This window comes from Petaurus breviceps, unplaced genomic scaffold, assembly GCF_028583685.1.
Source record: "Petaurus breviceps papuanus isolate PSGF00001 unplaced genomic scaffold, PetGlider_PUasm1.0 90700, whole genome shotgun sequence".
Taxonomy (NCBI): Eukaryota; Metazoa; Chordata; class Mammalia; order Diprotodontia; family Petauridae; genus Petaurus; species Petaurus breviceps.
Genome location: NW_027187315.1, coordinates 2,692,724 through 2,706,621, shown reverse-complemented (window position 1 = coordinate 2,706,621; position 13,898 = coordinate 2,692,724). Strand labels below are relative to the sequence as shown.

At 40.2% G+C, this 13,898-nt stretch overlaps 1 long non-coding RNA gene across 1 annotated transcript in view; it reads left to right on the top strand.

Moving 5' to 3' along the window:
* Window positions 1-12,406, top strand: part of LOC138144403 (uncharacterized) — an 83,457-nt gene extending 71,051 nt beyond the window's left edge. The window contains exons 2-4 of the long non-coding RNA XR_011163940.1: window positions 7,598-7,648; window positions 10,753-10,932; window positions 11,647-12,406. This is a non-coding gene — a long non-coding RNA (uncharacterized lncRNA). The remainder of the gene's footprint in view (window positions 1-7,597; window positions 7,649-10,752; window positions 10,933-11,646) is intronic.
* Window positions 12,407-13,898: the final 1,492 nt, after the last annotated feature.

The following is a 13,898-nucleotide window of genomic DNA, read 5'->3' as shown; positions in this document are numbered from 1 at the left end:
AGAGCCAGCCCAGCTTATTATGATGTCAAAGGATCATGGAAATGAGAGAGAGAAGAAGGCCTGATGGGTCACATAGGGCATCCCCCTGCCAACGAAGGGCTCACCCCCTCTAATGCAACCTCCTGGGGTTTTGTCCAGTTTAGTTTCAAGCAATTACATCTCCCTGAAAGACATCTGTTATCTTCCATGACACACACAAAACTGGCAGCCAGACGTGGAGACTAGGGGTTTTAACTATTTCGTCTCTGTAAAGAATTCATGAATCCAGGCTTTGTCAACATCGGGCTTGGAATGATTCAGGAGGGTTTTGGTGTGGGACGATGATTTTTTTGTTTCTCCTCTTTGTGATTCTACACACACACACACACACACACACACACACACACACACACACACACACACACACAAACACAGTGTCTCTCTGGCTCTTCCTTGAAACTTCTCTATAGTTAGTAAGCCCAAGACTTTAAATGCTCTGTTTCCTTATCTGTGCCCATGCTATGTTGCCTTATGAGGACATGATCGATTTGAGGGCAGGAAGGATTTCATTCTTGTCTGTGTATTCTCAATATTTCAGCACAGCATAAACATACAGTATATACTTAATAAGTCCTTATTGAATTAAATTGGATCTATAAATGTAGTTGTGATTTCTTGTTGCTAATCACTAATGTTTTGCCTTCCTTTTCTGAAGGTAGAAATCCTCCCATTCCACCCCCCTACACACACACACACACACACACACACACACACACACACACACACACACACCTGCAGTATGATGTAGTAGACAGAGAACTGGCCTGAGGCCTGGATTCAAGTCCTGCCTTTGACAGGTCCTGGATCCTCAACTTTGGGCAACTCATTCTAGGTTAGTGGTGTCAAACCTAAATAGAAATGGATCCCTTATATTGACTTAAAAAACCACAAATTAATGTTATCTGCATTGTATTTATTTTTGTTTTATTAAAATATTTCACAGTTACGTGTTTGCAAGTTTGCATATATGAGCACAAGATAATAAATCTTTGAAATTTATTTTTAATATTCTTTTCTTTTTAAATTTTGAGTTCCACATTCTCTCCCTTCCTCCTGTCCTTCCCCTACCCACTGAGAAAGCAAAAATAATATCAATTATATATGTGAAATCCTGTAAAACATTTCCATATTAGACATATTGCAAAAAAAAAAAACCAAAAGGGATAAAATTATAATTCAATTTGCACCAAGTTAATAAATTCTTTCTCTGGAGGTGGATGGTATTTTTTTCATTATGAGTCCTTTGGAATTGTGTTGGATCTTTCTATTGATCAGAGTAGCCAAGTCTTTCTCAGTTGATCATCATTATATTTTGCTGCTACTGTGCATAATGATCTTCCTATTCTGTTCACCTCACTTTGCATCAGTTTATATAGGTTTTACTTTGTTGTTTTTTGAAACCACTCCCCTCATAATTTCTTATGGTACAATAGTAGTACTGTCACAATTTGCTCAGCCATTTCCCAATTGATTAGCATTCCCTCAATTTCCAATTCTTTGCCACTACAAAAAGAGTTGCTATGACTATTTTTATACATATCAGTCCTTCTCCTTTTTCTTTGACTTCTTTGGGACACAGAGCTAGTTGTGATATTGCTGGGTCAAAGGGTATGCACAATTTTATAGCTCTTTGAGATAGTTCCAGATTGTTCTCCAGATTGGTTGGACTAGTTTACTACTCCACCGATAGTTAATTAATGTTCTCGTTTTCCCTCTTTTCCTTCAGCATTTGTCATTTCTGATAGGTGTGATGTAATACCTCAGAGATGTTTTAATTTTAATTTTTCTAATCAATAGTGATTTAGAGCATTTTTTCTTATGACTATAGATAACTTTGATTTTTTTCTTCTGAAAACTGCCTATTCATATCCTTTCACCATTTGTCAATTGGAGAATGACTCTTATTTTTATAATATTGACCCAGTTTCTGGTATATTTGAGGAATTAGTTCTTTATCAGAATTTTTTTTATATTACCTCATTGCCTATAGTGCCTTTTAGCAAAATACAGTTTTCCTGATTATCTCTTCTTATAGTTCTATTTTTGCTTTTGCTTTGTGTAAGATCATGATTGCTACTGCTGCTTTTTTTTTTTTTTACTTTGGCTGAAGTGTATTAGATTCTGCTTCAGCCCTTTATTTTAACTCTGTGTGTATCTGTTCCAAGTGTGTCTTTTGTAAAAAACATTTTGTTGGATTCTGGTTTCTAATACATTCTGCTACCTGCTTCTTTTTTATAGGTGAGCTTATCCCATTTACATTTACTATTACTGCCTATTTTCTTTCATTTGTCCTCTCTCTCTTTTTATCATGTTCCTCCTCAAAAGTCTGTTTTGCTTCTGACCACTGCCTCCCTTAATCTACCCTCCTTTTTTAAATCATCCTTCCAAGTATCTTTTATCCCCTTCCCCTCCTATTTTCCTATTGTGTAAGAGATTTTTGTACCCAAATGACTGTATAAATAAATGTGTGTGTGTATTCTTCCCTGTTTTAACAGATTCTGATGAGAGTGAGGTTCAAATGTTGCCCACCACCCCTCCATTTCTTCTCCATTATGAAAGTTATTCCTTGCATGCCTCTTTTATGTGAGAAAATTTCCCCATCTTGCTTCTCCTTTCCCACTTCTCTCAGTGCATCCATATTTCTCATCCCTACTTTTTTTAGATCATTCCAACATAATCGACTCACACACAGGACCTCTGTCTACATAGACTCCTTTTACCTGCCCCAATAATGATAAAATTCTTAAGAGTCACATGTTTCATCATCCCATGTAGGAATGTAAACAGTTTAACTTTGCTTAATTCCTTATGATTATTCTTTCATGTTTACCTTTTTAATGCTTCTCTTGAGGCTTCTCTTTGAATGTTAAATTTTCTATTCAGTTTTGATATTTTCATCATGAATGCTTGGAAGCCCTCCATTTGATTAAATGTCCATTCTTCTCCTCCCCTCTTCCCTGCTGAAGGTTTATACTCAGTTTAGCCATGTAGGTTAATTTTGGTTGTAATCTTAACTCCTTTACCTTCCAGAATATCATATCCAAGTCCTCTGCTCCTTTAAAGTGAAAGCTACAAAATCTTGTGTAATCCTGACTAAAGCTTCATGATATTTTAGTTGTTTCCTTCTGGTTTCTTTCAATCTCTTCTTCTTGATCTGGGAGCCCTAGAATTTGGCTATAATATTCCTGAGAGTTTTAATTTTGGGGTCTCTTTCAGGAGATGATCAGTAGATTCTTTCCATTTCTATTTTACCCTCTACATCTAAGATGCTAGAGCAGTTTTCCTTTATAATTTTTTGAAAGATGATATCTAGGCCCTTTAAAAAAAATCTTGGCCTTCAGGTAGTCCAATAATTCTTAAATTATCTCTCTGTGATCTATTTCCCAGGTGATAGTTTTTCTAATGAGATATTTCACACTTTCTTCTATTGTTTCATTCTTTTGATTTTGTTTTATTGTTTCTTGAAATCTCATGAAGTTATTAGCTTCCACTTGCCCAGTTCTAATTTTTAAGGACTTATTTTCTTCAGTGAGCTTTTGTACCTCTTTTTTTCTGTTTGGTCAATTATACTTCAAAAGGATTCTTTTCTACAGTGAATTTCTGTGCCTCTTTTACCACCAGGCTAGTTATGCTTTTTAAAGTATTATTTTCTTCAGGTTCTTTTTGTGTGTGCCTCTTTTACCAAGCTGTTAATTCTCTTTTTCTTACAACACTATCATTTCTTTTCCCAATTTTTCCCCTACCACTCATCACTTTCTTTAACTCTTCTAGGAATTCTTGCTGGCCTTGGGTACAATTAACATTTTTATTTGGGCTTTGTTTGTAGTTGTTTTCACTTTGTTGTCTTCTAGGTTTATGTCTTGGACTTCCCTGCCACCATAGTGGCTTTTTATGGTCATGTTCCTTTTTTGTTGTTTGCTCATTTTCCTAGCCTATTCCTTCACTTTGAACTTTATGTTTAAGTTGGGCTTGGTTCACCAGGGGTTGGGGAGGCATTGTGTCAAGCTTCAAGCTCTTTTATGCTGCTGTTTTCAGAGCTAGTTCTGGGGGTCTGAAAGTTTTTGGTACTTGCAAGTTGATGTTATTTTGGGAGAGGTGTGGTCAATGTTATTCTGGTCTGCACTCTAATCTTTACTCAGGAAAACCCCCTACTCCCCTGCAGCCATAAGTACTATTTTGCTCCTCATGCCCTAGAACTCTGACCAGATCTACTTTTCTGCTGTAACAAGTGATAGTGCTTCTCTTAGCCCTGAAACTGTGACCAGAAACCCTACTTCCTTGTGACTGATCACAAGCATTCTTTTCCACCCTGGAACTGTGACCTAGAATTGCTTATGGGCAATAGAGTTGTCAATCAACACCAGCTGCAACCAGTGCTAGCAAAGGGTCCCCAGTAATCTCTTTCTGACCATCTGTCTGACTGCCTTACTGTGTCTGGGTTAAGAGCCCCCAAAACTGCTGGCCTCCAACTTTGAATCTGTGCTTACCCTGTTATTACACACTTCAGCCTCCTAAGTTGTCTTAGGTTGGAAAAGTATCTGTCTACCTGGGACCTTTTGTTGGTTCTTCCTCTCCAAAATTTGATTTGAGACATTATTTTAAAATTGTTTGGAGGAAGGGGATGTTTGGAGGGACAGCTCAGCTGGCTCCTGGTCTGTGCTCTATGCTCCCCACCCCCAATAACATTTTAATCTGATTGGGGCAACAAGTCTATAAGTTGCAGAGAAAAAACTGACCTGCTTTGATAGAGGACATTTCTTCACCTGAGACTTCTCTCTACCAATGCAATCATAGTTCCAATCTCTATCCTAGCCTCTTCCACCCTAAAGGGTTATTTTACCAGAAGCCCAAGGAGCTGTATCTAACTGAGAGGATAACTCATAGCCAGCCAGGTTTGAATTCCAGAGGCAGGGAGTCTAACTGTCTTAACACATGTCCAATCTCTGTTCAGAATGTAGTGTTGTGGTAGTAGATTATTAATTCTGAGAAACTCTTGAAACCCCTTTTAACTGACTGGTGTCCTTGTCACCATGAGGGAAGCTACCAATTGAGGTGTTTCTTCAGTGATACGAGAAATTACCAAGAGCGCTCACTGTCCTTGTGGAGATAAAATTCTCAACCACTTGGAAAATAAACCAAAAACCTTGCATTCCCAGAAGGTCAGACTATCTCTGAATCTCTTTAGGATTCACTTTCAGATATGGTATCTCTTGCTATTTTAACACTTCCTGACTCAGGAAGGAAATTCACTGTGATAAGAACAAAGGAGTGCCATAGTCTGGGTTCAGAGACAGTGGGACTGTTATGGTTAGAGTACAGGGCTGGGAGGCCCCAATGGATTATTAGCTGTTTGGCAGAGGGAGTGACTCAATTGGGAATTGCATAGGTTGAGAAAATACCAGATGCTTCTTCCCTGAGTATTCTAATATATATGGGGTATTGGGGTATGGGGCAAGATACTGGAGTGGTTTGCCATTTCTTTTTCCAGCTCATACTTTATATCTAGTATATATGTTCCAGTATGATCCAGAATCCTCTTGGATGAATCCAAAAGCAGGATAAGTTGGTTCAGGGGAATAAAAAAGGGAAATCAATCTTGATTACATCTCCTACCCCCCTTCTTGCCTTGGTTACTTTCCTTCCCACTGTGAGCCATACCTGCAGCCTTGACCTGTGGATTCTTCTTTTCTTTGCCTCCTGGACCCTACCTTCATTTTCTACTTTGAACTTTGGATATCAGAACAAAAATAAAAGGATAGAATAGGAGAAGGCCAGAAAAAATCTTCACACTAGGCCTTTGTGTCTACTTATAAATGAGAGAATGAAATTAAAGCTGGCAAAAAAAAAACCCTCACCTTTTTAGTCCCCCATGTTCAAGTATTACCTAGGCCCCAAATCCCTGATAATTAATGAAGGCTTTGATTCAGTGGCCAATATTCGCCTCCACACCAGTCTGTCAAAAAATATTTATTAAATATCTGCTATGTGTTGATCACTATGCTAAGCTCTGAGGATGAAAAGAAAGGAAAAAGATAGTCTCTACCCTCAAAGAGTTCACAATTTAATGGGGAAGACAATATGTAAAAAACTAGGGGCTGCCAGGTGGTGCAGTGAGTAAGAGTGCTGGCCCCAGAGTTGGGAGACCTGGGTTTGGTTCCGGCCTCGGATACTTAACACCCACACAAAAAATAACTGGTCGTGTAACCTTGAGCAAGTTACTTAACCCCAATTGCTTAGGGGTGGCCAGGTGGCACAGCGAATAAGAGCACCGGTCCTGGCGTTAGGAGACCTAGGATCGGTTCTGGCCTCAGATACTTGGCAGCCACACAAAAATAAAAATAACTGGCCATATAACCTTGAGCAAGTTACTTAACCCCAATTGCTTAAAAAATTGTAAAAAACTAGGTACAAAAAACCTAGGTACAAGATACATAGGAAATAATCAACAGAAGAAAGGCACTAGTATTGAGAGAGGCTCCCTGTAGAAGGGGAGATTTTTGTTTTGAAGGGAGGAAGGCAAAGTAATTGGGGTTAAGTGACTTGTTCCAAGGTCACACAGCTACTAAGTGTCAAGTGTCTGAAGTCAGATTTAAACTCAGGTCCTCCTTACTCTTGGGCTTGCTGCACCACCTAGCTACCCCTAGTAGGTTAGATTTTAGCTGGAACTTGAGGGAAACAAAGGAAACCAGGAAGGGGAGATGAGGAGGGAGAGTATTCCAAGCACATTAAAACAGCCAGAGAAAATGGGGGAGTCAGAGTTGGGAGGTGGAATTTCTTGTTCAAGGAACAGCAAGGAAATCAGTGTCATTGGATGAAAGAGTACCTAGTGGGTGGGGGTTAAAGTATAAGGACACTGGAAGGTTGGACACTGGGGAAGTGAATGTACAAAGAAGGCTTTGCCCTTGTTCTAGAGCCCTATTTCAAATATTTGAAAGAAGGGACACCTGTATTCTTTGCACAGAAGAACTCAAAGAATCCAACAAGTATAAAAAGGACTTTTGGGCCACAGGATCAGTACATGCTTATCTGCTGAAGGTGACTTAGGCCAGATCTGTTTGTGGACTATCATGTTTAGCCTACCATCTGTATGGAGGTTTCTTCTCTACTCCAGAAGGAGAGCTTAAATCAGGGTTAGCCTGAGTCCTGCATTTCTGATGTTAGAGCTCAGTCGTGGGGTGAGAGGATGGGAGAGGAGACTGATGGAGTCCAGTGGTGCCCTCTCTGGGCAATTAGGTTCTTGGTTTTGTTCCTGTTCCAGTCTGATCCAGAATCCTCTTGGGTGAAGCCAAAGGCAGGAGTCTGGAGCACAGTCAAGACTGTTTCTCAAACTTCCCCCTATCTACTTCCCCTGCTTATCTCTGTGGGGATAACTCAGAGAGGGAGGGAGATGGCATCTTTTTTCTGCTTATCTGTACGAGGACAAATTCCACCAGGGCATCCAAGAGTGTCATCTGCACTGGTGATGCACCCTTTGCTGTTTTATAGTCACATGAAAGAAAAACACATTTGGCTACTTGTAATGAAAATCCTTCTCTTCTATGTTTTCCTCAATTTAAAGGGAATGAGACCCAGCTTCCTCCTCTCCCACATTACTACAAGATGTCAGAAGGTAGGATATTCGTTCTATTGTGAATTAACTCTGAAAAGCATGATGCATGACCAAATATCCTTCAGCTTCTATAATTTCAGTTTCCGGGACAGAGGAATAAATCAGCCTTGACTACAATTGCAGGTAAGTGCTTTGGAGTTCCAAAACAGAGAAATTTGTGTCGATCATGGATGGTTGACAACAATGACAATCCCTTACATTTGCATGGGTCTGTACAGTCTACAAACCCCACTTATACACACTGTTATCTTTTATACATCACAACACATGTGAGGGAAGGCAGAACAGTATTATCGGTATTTTATAGATGAAGAACTGAGGTTTGCCTTGCTCAAGGCAACTCCTTTAAATGGTATTAGGGGCAGCAGAGTGGCAGAATGGACAGAGTGCTGGGCCTGCAGTCAGGAAAACCTGAGTTCAGATATGGCCTCAGAGAAAACTAATAACTGTCTGACCCTGAGCAAGTCACTTAACCCTGTTTGCCTCAGTTTCCTCATCTGTAAAATCAGGATAATAATAGCACCTGTCTCCCAGAGTTGCTATTTCTCTCATTGCCTTCCAGGTTATTGTTGTTCAGTCTTGTCCAACTCTTAGTGACCCCATTTAGGGTTTTCTTGGCAAGATACTGAAGTGGTGTGTCATTTCCTTCTCTAGATCATTTTACAGATGAGCAAACTGAGGCAAACAGGGTTAAGTAACTTTCCCACAGTAAGTATCTGAGGTCAGATTTGAACTCAAGAAGATGAATCTTCCTGACTCTGGGCCACTATGGCACCACCTAGCTGCTATGATAGACCAAATGGGATAATAATTGTGCCTGGCACATAGTAAGTACTATATGATGAGGATGAGGAGGATGTCAGAACTGGGGCTGTAATTAAAGCCCTGATCTCTGGTTGACTCCAAAACTTGGGAGTTGACTCTCAGGTGTTCCTGGGAGTGAAAGGAACAAACAGAAGCTATTGTGAACATAGTTGGAGGGGACATTAGAGATCATCTAATCCAACCCATGCCCCCATGCCTGATTTTACAGATGAAGAAACTGAGTCCCAGAGGGATATCCAAAGTTGTACAAGTTTCAGAGCTATAATTTTTTGGGGGGGTCTAGACATGTGATTTCATCCATCTAAGGAATTCTTAGTAAGTAAACTTCCTCCACAGATACAAAGAAGCACTTATTCTGCATATTAGAATCTTAGAGAGATACTTGGAATATTGAGAGGTGAAGTGACTTGCCCAAGGTCACACAATATGTGTCAGAAAGCAGGACTTGAGCTCAGGTTGTCCTAACTCTCCATCTTTCCATTTATCTGTTACATAGGCCATGCTGCTTCTATGGGATGTGAAAGTGTAAATCTCATTTGAATCAATCTTAATGATGTTGAGTTCCGTTTAGTAGATCATTTTGGAAGTTATACGTTTTTGTTAAATAAGAAACTCAGAAATGAACTTAATTGTTATAGTATTAACCTCCTAATCATTGTGAAATTCTTGATAGGTTAGGAAAAGATTTGGAAATGAGATTTACAAATGAGATTTACACCACCTTACAAGTGATATTGAGGTTTACACCACATTCTGAGTGATAAGGAAACAAGGGTGAATGCCTTCTCAGAGAGGTCCTGGCCAGGAGCAAACACCCAGGGAAGATCTCTCTGGTTTTCCCTTTCTATTTGTTGACTCTTCTCTTCCAACCAAATAAGAATAGCTAACACTGACATAGTGTTTACTATGTGCCAAGCATTATGTTAAGGGCTTTATTTAATGATTATCTCATTTGATCCTTTTCAACAATCCTAGGAGGTAGGTACAATTATTATTCCCATTTTAGAGATGAGGAAACTGGGACAAATAGAAGTGAAATGACTTGCCCTATGTTACACAGCTAGTAAATCTGAAGCTAGATTTGAACTCAGGTCTTCCTGACTCCAGGCCCAGAGTGAATGTATGTGTGTGTGTGTGTGTGTGTGTGTAAAATATATATGTATACAAAATATAAATGTATATTTGTGTGCATGTACACACATACACATCAATATGTGTCTATGTACATACTGTGCAATATATGTAGGTATATACATCCACGCATGCACATATGTGTTATATGTTTCTATATGTAGGTGTGTATGTATGTATGTATATACTCACATATGTCTATTTATCATTACTATTGCCTCCTCCCCTGAACCAAATGCCAAAGTGGCACGTTATTGGTCTCATTTTGTGAGAGCAGAGCTGGGAAGAGGAAGGCTTACTCAGAGGTAGCTTGATGTAGAGCCCCAAGATGAGAAATCTAGAGTCTAGTCCTGGCTTTACTCCAGTCTGTGAGAGACCTCTGGAAAATCACTTTATCATCTCTAGGCTGGAGTTCCTCATCTTTAAGGTGAGGAAGATGGAGTTAAGGATCATCTAGTGAAGACCTCTTCAGCTGTGACATTGAGTGTGGGAATTTGGGGAAGATACCAGACAAATGTGTGTGGAGGAGGCAGTGCAAGGGGTCTATGCCTGGGGTTCAATCATATAACTAGCTGATGTCCAGTACCTAATGTTCTTCATTGGTTCCTTGGAAGTTACTTGTACTGTGGGTGCCTAAGGTGGTCTTCTGCAGCCTGTGACATCAGGGGGGATAGATCTTGTCTCCTTTGTCTCCTTACTCTGAAGCCCCTGTGATGTCATCGCCTCTGGCAGAAGCACCAGGACCTTGGCAGCTGAGACTCCTCAGGGTGTTATGGAGGTGATAATTACCTTAGATTTTGTTATAAAGTGCAGCTGGTAATTATGTCGTTAAATCACAGCCACATCTATATATGCATATATATTAATCCCTTTAAAGAGTTTAAATAAAACCACACACATAAAAAAGTCTTCATTTAAAAATGTAAAAAAAATGAAACCAGCAAAATCTGGCATAATTAGATTACTTTTATTTTTTTAAGTTATTTCAACTTTGTCATGTAAATATCTGCAACCTGTTACATATTTTAACTAGTTGCATAATAAAGTGAAAAACACAGTGAAACTCATTTCCTGACCACATAAGGAGAAAAGGAGTCAATATGTGTTCTGTATTAGAAGGAGAACTGAATTACATTCCTCCCACACAGGCTGGAGAAGGATGTCTTCATTGCTCCAGAGGAGAGAATTACAGCAACACTTAACCACTATGGACCATCCTGCTCCATACTGTTAGCCATTATGGGGGTGCAGCTCCCACTGAAGCCGAAGGGAGGGAAAGGACAGGGCCCTACTTGTTCCAGCTCTACCATACTCAAGCTCAGTGAGTGGTGAGCAAAATGCCTTGCTCGGGATTTCTGGTATAATAGGTGTCTATCCTTATACCTGGAGCATTCTCTGTCTTTTCCTTTGGCATGTGCTTCATGTATTACAAGTCTGACAAATATGGATTTGTAATGGAAGGCAGACCAAGGAACAAGGCATATGGGTTTTGAACCATTCAAAAGGTATATGGAGGATGGGGACGCATCATTGGGCCAACCAAGACTGTGAGTACACCAGACTGGCATGTGAACCCTTAGCCCAAATGGCCCATGAGAGCAAGGGTTGTAACCTGTTTTTGTGATTCACGGACCCCTCTGGCAGTCTGGTAAAGGCCATGGACCCCTCCTCAGTATAATATTTTTAAATGTGTAAAATAAGAAACTACAAAAAAACAAATTATATGGAAATACAGGGGGTTTTGTTGTCTTTTTATTTTTTGAGATTGGATTGCCCTGTTTTACCCAGGCTGGAAGTGCAGTGTTTGCCAATGTTCAGATCCCCCTACTGATCATCACAGAAGCTTTGACCAGCTCTGTTTCTTGCCTCTCCTTTGGCAGGTTACACTGCCCCCCCCCCCCCCGCCCAACCTCCCATCCTAGGGGATCTTCTTGTAGGTATTGAACTTAGTCCAAATACCCCTCTACCTAATTATGTTTTTTTTAAATAAAATTGTTTATTTTTACATTCATATATAATCTTTTCCTCTTGCTATCCCCCAGTGGGAAGAAAGAAAGGATGAAAGAAAGAAAAAAATGAAGGAAGGAAGAAAAGAAGGAAAGAAAGAAGAAAGAAAGAAATGAAGGAAGGGGAAAAGGAAAGAAGGGCCTTTATCAAAAGTATGTGTAGTCCAGCAAAACAAATTCCCACTTTGGTAATGTCCAGAAATAAAGTTCTCTATCTGCATTTTAAGTTCATAACCACCACCATCCCTTCCCTTCCCCAGCCCCATGGCAGGAGATGAGTAAAATTCAGAGACAGATTAAAAAAAACATTTCTTCCTGATGACAAGATCAGTCTTCCATCCATGATGCCAATCTGTCTTTTCTAGACTGAAGAACAGAAAACCCTGACTTTGTGATCACTGTAAAGATCTCTCTCGCTATGACATGCAACAGTAAGGCATACATAGATCTTGGGAAAGGCCACCTGTATGTGAAACCTTTCCAGCTCCTCCTGGGGAAGGGGGGGGCGTGGTAGGTGGAGATGGAGCCATTTAAAAAGGTAACAGAGCTTAGAAACCACTTGGAAGGGAGGCCCTAACAAGCCTATTTAGTTTTGACTGGCCCTATTCCCCCTTTATTTACTCACGTCTTACAATCTAATTCCAGGCATACAGTGAGCTAGTGCAGCCCTAGGGACATCCTATTGGATATATGGGCCCCCTACTGCAGCCCACCTCCCCACTCCAACTACTTTTAGAAAGGCAAAAAAAGTTAAAATGAACAAGGGCAATCCTTATGGGAAGAAGAAAATACACCATGGAGAATGTGTGTGGTAATTTGGGAGGCACAATTTCAATTGCTTTGGTGATGATGGTGGTGTTACTGATGATGGTGAAGGTGTAGCAATGGGTTGGATTCAGGCTGATTATATGCCTAAGGACCTCAGGATTTACCCCCTTCTATCACCCCCCTCCTCTATGCCACCTGTCACCCTGGTGGCATAGTGGATAGAGTGCTGGGCTTGGCGTCAGGAATATTTGAGTTCAAATCCAGCCTCAGACACTTACTAGCTGTGTAACCCTTACTAGTTGTATGACCCTGTGTGGCAAGTCACTTAATCTCTGTTTGCCTCAGTTTCCTCAACTGTAAAATGAAGATATTAATATTTACCTCCCAGAGTTACTGTAAGAATCAAATGAGATAATATTTGTCAAAAGTGCTTGGTGCATAGCAGGCGCTATATTAAATGCTCATTATCTTTCCTGCCCTTTCTGAGTCACTGCCCCACAACGTGAGAGCAGGGCCATCTTCTCTCAAATCACAGGCCTGAATCCATTTCTGTGGTTTGCTGCGCTAGGGAGGTGGTCCAATTTGAGCTCAATCCTCTCCTCCTTAGATAACACAGCATAGTGTAGAACACAGAATGCTGGATTTGAGAGTCAGGAACATCTGGGTTCAAACCCTGCCTTACACAGCTCGTCACTAATCTCTTTGAGAACCAGTTTCATCATCTATACAGTACCTATATTGCCTACTTCAGTAGTGTAAAGGGTCAAATGAGATAATGTATCTGAATCAGCTTACACTGATGGAGAAAAAGTCTTTAAGGAACCCATCTGTGTTCTGATCTTTGAGTCTTCTTATGCCTTTAGGCTAGGAGCATCTCATGATATGCTTGTTGGACACAGGGAAGCCTGTGTGATCCTACAGGTCTCAGTATTGCCTACACACTTAATCACAATAAATGCTTCTTTCTGGAACACACAACCAATATGGCCTTGTGTTTTGATGACCAGAAGAGAGAGAAGGAGCCTTAAAATGAAAGGCAGACTATGGAGGCTCACAGCATGGCCATGATTGGGTAGCTTAGAAAAATCATTCTTTTCCTACAGAATGATAAATGATAATAGGTAAGAAGACATGTATACCCCTTCTCACTCCCATTTTGTTTTTGTTGTATGTTGTTTGGTCATTTCAATTGTGTCTAACCCCTCATGGCCCCATTTGGGGTTTTCTTGCCCAAGATACTGGAGTGGTTTGTCATTTTCTTCATTTTACAGATGAGGAGACTGAGGTAAACAGACTTGCCCAGGGTCACACAGCTAGTTGAACTCAGGAAGATGAATCTTCTTGACCCCAGGCCTGGCACTCTGTCCACTGGGATACCTAATTGCTCCCAAAGAGTGTAATAGAAGTAGCCATAGATTAGGGAATAGAAGTGAAAGTTCCCAGTTCTATCACTTACTAGTTATGTGAACTTGGACAATTCATGTTATATCTTGTAGCCTCAGTTACCTTAGTTGTAAAAT